This window comes from Tamandua tetradactyla, chromosome 15 (assembly GCF_023851605.1).
Source record: "Tamandua tetradactyla isolate mTamTet1 chromosome 15, mTamTet1.pri, whole genome shotgun sequence".
Lineage (NCBI taxonomy): Eukaryota > Metazoa > Chordata > Mammalia > Pilosa > Myrmecophagidae > Tamandua > Tamandua tetradactyla.
This window is the reverse complement of record NC_135341.1, coordinates 51,267,751-51,280,062: the sequence shown is the minus strand read 5'-3', so window position 1 is coordinate 51,280,062 and position 12,312 is coordinate 51,267,751. Positions and strand designations below refer to the sequence as shown.

At 37.3% G+C, this 12,312-nt stretch overlaps 1 long non-coding RNA gene across 1 annotated transcript in view; it reads right to left on the bottom strand.

The window, feature by feature from the left end:
* Positions 1-281: 281 nt before the first annotated feature.
* Positions 282-12,312, bottom strand: part of LOC143657451 (uncharacterized) — a 167,873-nt gene continuing 155,842 nt past the window's right edge. The window contains exon 3 of the long non-coding RNA XR_013162856.1: positions 282-395. This is a non-coding gene — a long non-coding RNA (uncharacterized LOC143657451). The remainder of the gene's footprint in view (positions 396-12,312) is intronic.

Genomic DNA, 12,312 nt, shown 5'->3' with positions numbered 1-12,312 from the left:
AACTGCAAAATCATGCACATAAAAATGTAATTTATTTTTTTCATTTGGACAATCTCCTCCTAAAGCTTTGTGCAGCATTCAGCTGTTCAAATATTCATTTCCCAAATTTAGGAAATCCAGTCCTGTTTATCACAACGTTGTTGGTAAGAGTGAATATTTACAATAGTCTATTTGTGTAGCCATAGACCAGTGGTTTGATTAATTATGGGACATCCCATATGATACTATGAAACCATTCAACATAAAACCTATATATACTACATGGAAGAAAAAATTGGTTAGGACAATATGTTTATTATAATCCTGTTTTAAAAATATATGTGGGGCGGGCCACGTGGCTCAACAGGCAGAGTTCTCGCCTGCCATGCCAGATACCTAGGTTCAGTTCCCGGTACCTGTTCATGGAAAAAAAAAAAAATAGAAATAAGTATGTGCTGTTAACAGTTTTAATGTTGTATCTGAACTATAAGAATATGTTATAATTTTTTTGTATCTAAGCACTCTAATTTCTTCATTGAATGTGAATTAGTGGCATATAAGTAACTAGTATAAAAACTAAATTGAACGATATAAATTTGAACATAGAAATTATTTTCTGTTACAGCAGAGAATTGCTACTCACTCTAGTGCCCATAGGATCTTCAAACTAACTTATCCCAGCAGGAGTTGATGGAATTAGAGCATGTCAGACCTGACGGGGCCCAGGAGACCTAACCCTACTCTGATTTCATGGTTGAGAAAGCTAAAGCCCTGGAAGCCAAATGTCTTAATCTAAACCTTGCCATTCATTAGTATTGTAACCGGGTTTTCTGATTCACATTTGAATAGCTTTGCATGCAGTACAGTCTTAGCGAGTACTGTTCATATAAAGTTTGCACTTCACCCACAGCTCAACCCTTCGAAGAATGCAGAATAATTTTTAAAACACAGTCTCTCCTCACAAATAAAAGGGTCCCAATCTGATGCCATCTATTTGGGTCCAAGTGACTATAAAATGTCAAGATTGGAAGATGTACCAGGCATGCAGAAAACAGTAAAACAATAAAGCCATGACTTGTGGGCAAAAACACTGTTGACTGTTAAGATTTAGATGTGCTCTTACTTATTGTGGTAGTTTGATTCAGTTGTCAACTTGGCCAGGTGAAGGCACCTAGTTCTGTTGCTGTGGACATGAGCCAATGGTACATGAACCTCATCTGTTGCTGATTACATCTGCAGTCAGCTAGGAGGCATGCCTGCTGCAATGAATGATGTTTGACTTAAATTGGCTGGTGCTTAAATGAGAGCGCGCAACATAGCACAGCCCAAGCAGCTCGGCATAACTCATCTCAGCACTCGCGGCTCAGCCCAGGCCTTTGGAGATACAGAAAAAAATCACCCCAGGGAAAGTTGTTGGAACCCAGAGGCCTGAAAAGAAGGCCAGCAGAGACCACCTTGTGCCCTCCCACATAAGAAAGAACCTCAGTTGAAAGTTAGCTGCCCTTCCTTTGAAGAGCTAACAAAATAAATCCCCTTTTATTAAAAGCCAATCCATCTCTGGTTGTTGCGTTCTAGCAGCTAGCAAACTAGAACACTTATCAAGGCCGAAAAACAGTAAAATTGAATTTCAGTTTAGAATAGAGAAGGGCTGATAAGAGTAGTAAGGCTCTCACAAATATCAAGAAAACTCCTTCAAACAAGACTGATCAAATGTCCTGATTTGCTGGCAATGAGGGACTCCAGTACCTGTAATCCTGATAACACAGTAATTTAAACACATCTCAGAACTCTTTCCTGTCAACTCAATGTATGCTTGATTCCCACAATGCACTGCAGCTCTGAGCACATACTTGGTGGGTACGTGTAAGGTGGTGCTGGAAACATAAAATACAGAAGGCAAAGTCTAAATCAGGTTAGTCCCATACCTCCACTTCTGCCCATCATAGTCCCAGCATCTCAAATTGGGATCATGGGATTTTATGTCTTCGTAGCCAATTAAGGGAGCCACCAAGGACATGAGACACTGAACTTGGGGTCTTCTTAACTTAAGCCATAGTCTTAAGGAAACTGTATTGTAACATTCTTGCTCCCTTGGCTCCCACTCTATGCAGCCTCTGCCTGCATTATCTGTTTTAATGGTCAGAAATCAGAAAAGACAAATTTGAGACCTGATTCTATACTTTCTAGTTCTGTGGACCTTAAACAATTACTTAATCTCTCTCAAGACATGATTTTCTTCATTAATCATTGAAAAGATGAGGATAATAAATGCTTGTCTAATTTCCCAGGGATTTTTTTTTGACAATTGTTTTTTTTTAAAGTAAGGGAAAAAGAACTGAAACATTAAGGGCCTATAGGCAAGATAGTTACTGTTATTAATTTTATAGCATGTAATCCTCAGAGTCAGTTAGGTACTATTTATGAAGGGAGAGGCCTAAAGCAGACATAAAACCCCCTTAATAAATGACAGTTCCACATGAAGATATTTTTGAAAAATAGAAGGCATTAATTGAATATACAAAGACTATATTATGTAACATTGTTTCCAACTCTCCAAGCTCTGTTAAATATGAATTTATAATTATTACATTTTCGGGCATCAATTACTGAAATACACATCTCCACCTAAAGAATTTGCCTTGGACTCATTAATCCTTATTTGCATTGATTAACTTTTGCTGTGTAACAAATGCCCCCCAAATTTAGTGGCCTTAAACAGCAGCCATTTATTTAACTCCTAACACTGTGGGTTGTCATTTTGAACTGGGGCCAATTGGTGTCTTCCTGATATAGTCCAGGCTTGGCTTGGTTGACGCACATGTCTGGGATTTGGCTGGGATGTGTGGGATGATTGGCTCCTCTCTCCATGTGATCTCATTCTCCAACAGGATAGCCCAGGTTTGCTTATACAGCTCCAAAGACAAACAGAAATTGCACGGACTCTTGAGGACTAGGCACGTAAGTAGCACATTGCAATTTTCACCCCAACTTGTTACTCTAAAAATTATAAGGTCAGACCAGATTCAGTGGAAGGAGAAATAGACTATCTCTTGATGAAAGGAGCTACAAAGAATGTAGCTATGTTTATAACCTTTCACAAATATAAAGGAAATCCATAAGTTCCCACAAGAATAAAATGGTATGACAACTTGTTCTTCTAGCCACCCTAAGTTTAAAAATGAGAGGGGATATAAGGATTAGCTAATTAAGCAGTTTTTAATAATTAAGCCCCAGAGCTACGATTTGCACTCGGGCAGAGCAAAGACAGAAATGAGTCCCTTAGCTGTGATTCTTCAGTACTCAATTCAAAGAGCAACTCTTCCAGATTTATTTGTATTCCCAGATACAAATATCCAAGTGTCTTCCTTTGAGCCCCCTTAGCAATATACAGGTCCTCTCTGATTGTCCTTATCTTACCCCACTATGTAGTAAAGTTGTTTTTCTACTTTGATCCCTAATTCTAAATTGTAGTTTACTTGAAGCAGGCCTATGACTTGCCATTCATATATCTCCTGAAGCATCAAGTACAGCAAGCAAACCAGAATTCATTTGCAACGCTTCAAGACATTTGCATTGATAGGTGCAGCTGAATTTGGTCTGTAGCTTTCTTCTATTGTGTTATCTTTAGCAGACTTTTGAAACAATGTTTATCTGCTTTATAAAAATAATTTAGATGCCTTTCTTCTTTGTTGTACCCTGAGAGAATCTAAACACCATTGAAATAATTTCTTCCGTTAAAGTATGGTGTAATTCCCCTCTGAAATCATCTGTGCTTTTATGGGGAGGTAGTCATTGATATCTTTCTCTGTTTTTCTAAAATAATGAACGTGTTCAAATTTTTTAACTCTATTCAGGTTAGTTTCAGTAATTTATATTTTCCTAAACAATCATGTCTTTCTTTCAGGCTCTCAAATTTATTGCATAAAGCTGAGTAAAGTGGGCTCCAAAGATTCATTCTATTTCCCCTGTACCTGTGTTGATTTTCCCATTATCATTTCTTATTTGGGGTATTTGTGTACTTTTTTCTCATTTCTTTATTTTAAAGTTAATTAGGTAATGGTTCTCAATTTTATTATTTTTTTTCAGAAGAATCAACTTTTGCATTTAAGTGTTATCTTTAGCATATTTCTATTTTCTGCTACAACTTGATATTTATTTCAAAACTTCAATATAAAATAAAATACACATCCAGAAAGGCGAAAAGACCATGAAATATTAATGTACAATTTCCATGAATCCCTGTGAAATTAAAACTTAACATAACCATCACTCTAATGAGGAAGTAGAACTTTACCAGAAACTCAGAGCCCCCAAACATGATTCTTCCCCATTTCGTTGTTCCCCCCTCTTAGAGCTAAATGCTATTCTGACTTTTAGGGTATGCATTCCCTTGCTTTTCTGTATAGTTTTAACACCTGTGTACGCAACCTAAACACTATAATTTAGCTTCACCTATTTTGGAAATTTTATATAGATGGAATCACACAGTGCATACACTTAAATTATTTCATGCAGCTGTGTATAACAGGAGACTATTCATTTTGTTGCCAAATAATATTCCATTATATGAATGCACTAATATTATTTATTTTATATTTCAAGGACATTGGTATTCTGTGAAGTATAGTCTTCCACCTGAACTTTGGTGCATATGTGCATATCTTCCTCTAGACAGAGGTAATTAACCAAGGGGTCCATGAATAGAATTCAGAGAGTTCATGAAGTTGAATGGAAAGAAAAATCACAACTTCATTTTCACTAACTTCTAATTAATCTGCAATATTTCCTTCAATTACAAATGTAGGCAAAGCAAAAACATAATACCCATTCCAATAACTTTGCCACAGGTAACTTCAGCTTTGTCAGCGAAAGGAATCACAGATATTTCAATCACTTTACAGTTGCAGATGTCTCAAAATATAATTTGTTCTCATCCTTACCTTTAAATTATGGTATTTATTAGATCTATCACTAAACGTTGTTATTTAATGTTGATAACGATGAACAACTTTATTATAGCACAAACTTATTGTTTTAATATTTGATAGCTATATTCTGATACATTACTTTCCCCTTTGTAAATCCTATATAGGTATTTTATTTCATGCATTTGAAATTTTTTTGTTATTCTGAGGAGTCCCTAGACTTCACCAGACTGTCAGAGGGTTCGTGGAACAAGAAAGCTTGATGCTCCAGGACATATATGTAGGAAAATAAAAGGTAATTAATTGAAGGGTATGTTTATCAGTCAGGAATGAGGCACATTAACCTATGGTAAAAAAAGAACTCTCAGATATCGGTGGTTAAAAACAGTAAGGTTTATTTTTTATCTATTCTACATATCCAGATGTCTATTGTGGGTTAAGAGGGGAGCTAAGGTGCTTATATTCTGAAGCCTAAACTGCTCATGTTCCCATCACTGGAAACTGTGGCTAGTGGTACAGCAGGAGAAATGGAATGTGGCAAATTATGCCTTCGTTCTTAAAGGCATCAGTGCTTTTGCTTTTGCTCACACTTCACTGCCTAAAGCCAGTTACATGGCCATACCTAATTTAAAATGGGTGGAAACAAGAATTCTACCAAGTGTCTAGAATCAGGAGGAAAAACTGTAAAATATTGTTACCGGACAAAGGCCATGGATTCTTTTGACCGACGCACTCAATAGCCAATTCCTCAGATACCGCGGTTTCAAAGAGAGAAAGAGTTCATTACAGCGCACTTAGCAGGAGAGCAGATGGCCTAGTGACCCAAAATCTGTCTTCCTGAACTATAGTAATGCAGGTAGTTTTATTAAAGAAAAGGTGGGCAGTGTTTAGAATAATGAGCACAGTGGCCTCAGATGATGTAATTAGAGGTGATCTAATTATTGAGCATGCACAGATTGACGATATGCTTTGTCACAATGAAAAATGGTAGAAGGAGGAATAGGTGACTTGAAAGTTAAAGTCTAAGCTACTGCACGTGTCAGGAGGGCCCACTTTGGTTAGATCTGGTTTTAGTCATCAAGATATCATCCCTTAAATCCTAATTCCTCGGTTACAATATTGCTAAACACCACCATCGACTGTTAGGTCGGGGGAGTAAGGGAGGGCTCTATGGCTGGAATTGTGAAGTTATTCCAGGATGAGAGGTGAACCATTATAGCCCCTTTCATGTCATCACCTGACCCCTGCCCTTAAAAACTGCCCTCGCCAAAGCCCGTGCGCAAACTCACCTCATTCCCTTTTGGGTTCGGTGAGCTCTGCCTGGGAGCGCAGCCAATAAAGCACATTCATTTGCAATCCTTTCGTCCGTCCGTCTACTTTCCTTTCTCTCAAATACCTCAAATCTTAAAACCTTTCACTGGCCATGCCTATCTTTAGCTTTAGTTTATAACACCAAACTGGGTTCCAGGTTAGTTTTCCTATTTACATTTGCCAACACTGTGAGAAAATTCATCTTGCTCTACCTATCCTCAACACAGTTATATACTTTGTAAGTTTTTTCATTTTAGTCATTTCAGATGTTTTAAATTTTCTTTTTCTAGATTACTACTGGGGTAGATCTTTTTTTTTCTTATGATTATTAGTCATTTCGATGTCCAGGTTTTTAAAGTGCCATTTCAAACCATCTACCCATTTTTAAATTGGAGTGCCTGTCTTTCTGTTACTGATTTTTTTCTCACCATTATTTTGCTTACATTTTATCTTTTTCTGTTGTCTAGTCTTCTGTTCCTCATATCTTTTGTCTCTTTCCTGTGACTTCATTTTAGACAATTAATATTTTGTTGATGTTTTTTAATTCATGAAGACAAACTTGGTGACAGTTTTCATCAGTTCTATGGTAACATTTTAAAGGAAATATTCTTTATTTGCATTTTTTCCCATTTCTTCAAACCTTTGTTGTTTTTTTGTTCCGTTAGGAGTGTTTTGTAAAAGACCTGTTTTTGGTCCTTTTTAAATTATTGCTCACATTTGAATGTGATTAATTCCCCCTGAGCAAACTAAAAGAAGGCAGTTGATTAAAAAAGCCATGCCATTAGCATACAGAAATTCTTCTTGTGAAACAAAGTTTTGTACAAATGAATGCAAAGTTTTTTAATTTAATTTCACCCCAGCAAACCAAGCTTGGCACCTGTAACCAGCTCCTGTGGTGTTTCTTTTTTTAAAATTGCCTCATTAACAAGACTATTTCCTGAAAACAAAATCTCAGTTGCTTCAGACTCCATATGAATGGAAATCTGGGGAAGCTCCAGCTGTCAGGTCATGTACCCACTCCCTGGCGGTGTAAACAAAAAATTGTTAGTTTGTACTTCCAGTCCTGATATATACATAAGCAAATGCTCTCCTTCGGATTGCTCTGACCATTGTCTTTAAGTCTTCCCACACCTCCATTATACTTTAATTGCTTTGCCTATTTGTGGTGTGAGGTTTCTCCAAGATAGGATATGTGTTCCTATTTCTTGTCAAAGTTTTTTTATGATTGCAAAGCAGAAAAACAGACGGTACCAATTTAACACCATGCTTTTCAAACTTGAATCCATAAAGGTTAAAATGAATGATATGATCAGCTTTTATTTGGAAGTATTCTCAAAGGAGAAGCACTGTGAATGATGACAAGGCAATGACCAATTAGGTTGCTGGGACAATAATCCTATCAATTGAGAATGTTCTATGGAGCAATACAGTTGCATAGTGATATTTGGGTTGAAGAAACAATACAAATTGAGAGACTTTAATGTAGGAGCTGAAGAATGGAAAGAAAAAAGGATTGTCTCATGTTCTAGATAATAGAAAGATACTGATTTTTTTCTTTATTTGTATTTAGATCAGAGCACAGAGCATATTTACATGTTTATGGCCCACTAAAACATGCACATATTTACTGATAAGAAAAATGTCAATTCTAGCTAGGACATGACAATGAAAACAATAATGGATATTAAAATCATTATGCTGAAAGAGATAAAATTTCCATAACTAAAAACCCTTCTGTGGACTTCCTCCATCACAGTTCTTGAAAGATCACCAATTCTCTCCATCTTTGAAATACTTTAACCACTACCAGTCTTGATGACTTTAGGTATGTGACAGGTAAGTCAATTTCGCATCCATATTGTACTTACAATGCATTTTAAAAAAAACTAAGATTTATTCTATTTCATAAAGAAAGGTTGACGGATGCATAGACGTACCAGCTGGGAATAGATCACAGAGCTCTATAAATGAAAACTATGGACAACAGTTATTTTAAATATTGGTAGGATTAATTCCAGTTCTTGAAAGGATGGAATAAAGAGCAGACAAATCCTCCTACCTGGAACAAAAATGACAAATTATATGAAATTTATAAATTATATGAAATAATAATTCATTCGGGCAACAAAAATCTGCAATCCTTGAAAGACAGGAAACAAATGAGGTGAGCCCTACAATTTCCCCAGTTTCCCATCTAGAGGTTCTAGTCTATGGTATAAGGAGGGAATCCAGGTGGAACTCAACATACTCCTTGAGTTAAGGAGATGGGTCTGATATTCCAGAGAGAACAAAGCAGCTTGAGTTTGTAGGTCAGAGTAATGGAGAGGAGACCACTGGGGAATACCTAGCATCTATTCAGCAGATCAGCACCCCAAAGTGAGGAAACTACCAGAGGTTGTGTCTGAGTTTTCCAGGGATGCTATGATAAATACCAGACAATGGATTGCCTTAAGCAACAGGTATTTATCATCTCATGGATTTGGAGGCTAAGAATCTAAAATCAAGGTCCCAATAGGTCATAATTTCTCCAGGACTCTATTGCACTCTGGTGCTGACTTGCCACAATCCTTGGGGTTCCCTTGGCTTGCATTCCTGTCTCTATCACACAGTAATCTGCCTCATTCTATATTTTCTGACTTCTGGCTTCTGCTACTGCATCCAAATGTATTTTACTTATAAGAACTCCAGTCCATAGGAATAAAGGCCCACTCTGACTCAATCTGGCATCATTAAAATAGGATTTTTGAGTTCCTGTTCATAGATGAACCCACACCTTAACTAGTAATAACATCTTCAAAGGTCCCATGTAAAATTGGGTTCAACAGATTATCAGGAGATAGAAATAGGGTAGAGATTGGGCAATTGATACAGAAGGAATACAGATTGTGCTACAGGACTGACTGTAAAAATTCAGAAATAGATAGCACAATACTACCTAACTGCATAATAATATAAGCACTGAATGAAGCTGAATGTGAGTATGATAGAGGGAGGAGGGCTGGAGGCACGTATGAAACCAGAAGGAAAGACAGAGGATAAAGACGGACTGTATAAGTTAGGAATGCCTAGAGTGGACAATGATGGTGATTAAATGTACAAATAAAAAAACATTTTTGCATGAGGGAGAACAAATGAATACCAATAATGCAGGGTATTGAAACTAGAGGATATATGGGAAAAAAACAGAATCAACCCAAGTCTCTATGCAATGTCTATCGTCAACAGTAACATTGTATGTGTTTCCACTGAATGTAACACAGCCATTATGCCAAAACTAAATGTCAAGGGGGAGGGGGGGAAGGGGCATGGCAAAGGAGTATGGATTCTTTGTGGAAGAAAAGGAAATGTGGCAAAGGCATATCAATAAGCTTAAGTTGGATTGTATGATGTGTATATAAATTATTTAAAAATGAGCAGGGTAGGGCAGGTCATGGCAGCTCAATGGCAGAGTTCTCACCCGCCATGCCGGAGATTGAATTCCATTCCCAGAGTCTGCCATGCCGGAGACCAGGTTTCGTTCCCAGAGCCTGTCCATGAAAAAAAAAATGAACAAAGAGGAATACATGCTAGAGAAAATGTAGGAAAAGAGATGTACCTATTCACTGTTGGTAGGAAAAATGAGAGGTACAACCCCTTGGAGGACAGGATGGTCATTCCACTGGAGGTTAAGGGTAGGGTTGCCATATGATCCTGAAACGCCATTGCTCAGTCTATACTTAGAGGAACAGAGTGTGGAGACACAAATGGACATTTGCACATTGGTGTCTATGGCAGCAGTGTTTGTAATTTAGAATGGATGGAGGCGGCCTAAGAGAATGGATGGAAGAACTATAATATATTCATACAACAGACTACTGACCAGCCACAAGAAGGAACAAAGTTGTGAGGCATGCAACTAGGTGAATGAAACTTAAGGACCATATGTTGAATGAAATGTCAGAAACAAAAAGACAAATATTATCAGCCCTCATTCATATAGACTAACTATAGTATAAAAACCTGTGAACTGAAGTAAAGAGCATGGGTTATCAGGGTGGGTCATATTGTAAAGGGTCTTAGATTGTAAGCTCTTACAGAAGTCACATATATTCACAAGTTGTAACAGTTATTTCTAAATCCTGAGATACTGAGCTGTTTGTTTATAACCTGGTCATTCCCAGAAACTTCCAGTATTTATGTGACACCTAAGACTCAGAATTAGAGTGCTGAAGCTATGAAAGTCAGTGGTATACCTTCCAGGTACTGTTTTAAAAATTTGAAAAAGAGATCTGACTTTGAGTAAAGATATGAATGAAGCTGCTCGGTCTAGGACTAAGGTAAATCAGAATACAGGGTAAGGGATGATATAGTTCATATTTTAAAACTTCAACTTCTGATTGAGACCAAAAGGAGAGACTTTTAATTGGTGCAGAATTTATATTTTGGGTAGTGCATTTCCTAATTTCATTTGAATGGTCAGTTTAATTGAACACCACAAGTACATGGAATTTTCAAAAGGGCATGAGAATTTGTTGGTTTGTCCAGGTTAGTGTGATACCCCAATATATCCCAGAGTAATTTGGCAGTGAATAAGAAGTATTTCTAAGGTCCCTTTGGGGCACTAGGGAGAAAGGAGGAAATATTTAACTTCCGCATTTGGAGAATTTCTGATATTCTCACAAGCAGTGGAGACAACCAAATCAATAGGCCGAGCCCTCAGTCTTGGTGTTTGCCCCTATGAAATTTATTCCTGCAAAGAATAGGCTAAGCCTACTAAAAATAATGCCTAAGGCCACCCCCAGATAATTTCTGGGGGTTGTTGCTCAGATGTGGCCTCTCTCTCTAAGCCGAAGCAACAAATGAACTCACTGCCTAATGCCCTACATGGGACATGACTTCCAGGGGTGTAAATCTCCCTGGCAACATGGGACAGAAATCCCGGGACGAGTCAGGGCCCAGCATTAAGAGATTGAGAAAACCTTCTTGACCAAAAGGGGGAAGAGAGAAATGAGAAAAAATTAAGTGTCACTGGCTCAGAGATTTCAAACAGAGTCAAGAGGTTATCCTGAAGATTATTCTTATGCATTATTAGATATCACTTTTTAGTTTATGGTGTATTGAAGTGGCTAAATGGAAGTACCTGAACTGTAGAGCTGTGTTCCAGTAGCCTTGTTTCTTGAAGATGATTGTATAATGATATAGCTTATACAATGTGACTGTGTGATTGTGAAAACTTTGTGTCTGATGCTCCTTTTATCTAAGGTATGGATAGATGAGTAAAAAATATGAATAAAAGATAAGCAAATAATAGGGAGGACAAAAGTTAAACTAAACTGGGTAGATGGAAATACTAGTGGTCAATGAGAAGGAGGGGTAAAAGGTATGGTATGAATGAGCTTGTTCTTATTTATTTATTTATTTCTCTTTTTGCAGTGATGCAAATGTTCTAAAAAATGATCATGGTGATGAATACACAACTATGTGATGATATTTTGAGTCATTGATTGTACACCATGTATGGAATGGTTGTATGTTAAGAATGTTTATATGTTAAGATTTATCAATAAAAATATTTTTTAAAAAAAACTGGGTTCATATCAAAAGAATTAATGGATTAACACTTGAACATGTCTTTTGTGGCATATGTGACTCAATCACTGATAGTCTGCTCTCTGGATCCCAAAAAGACTTGTTCTTCTCACAAGCAAATTGCATTAACCTCATCCTTGTATCCCAAAAACCTTAAGCTATATCAGTAATAACCTTAAGCCTCAAACCTCATCAAAATTGGTTAAAGTATGGTCTCTCCTTGGGCATAATTCCTCTCCATCTGTGGACCTGTGAAGCTCAGAAAATAAGTATCTGGTTCTGAAATACAATGGTGGAATAGATATAGGGTAGACATTCCCATTCCAGAAGGGATATACTAAAAGAAAAGAAACATGGGTCCCAAGTAAGTCTGATATCCAGCAAGGTAACCTCTGTTAGTTTTCAAGGTCTGAGAGTCATCTGTGGATAGATGTTTTGCCCTCCAAGCCTGCTGGAGTGGCCAGCCACCATTTCTGGGAGCTGGGGAACTAGCCATGCCCTTCCCAAATCCCAGAGTGTATGTCTCACC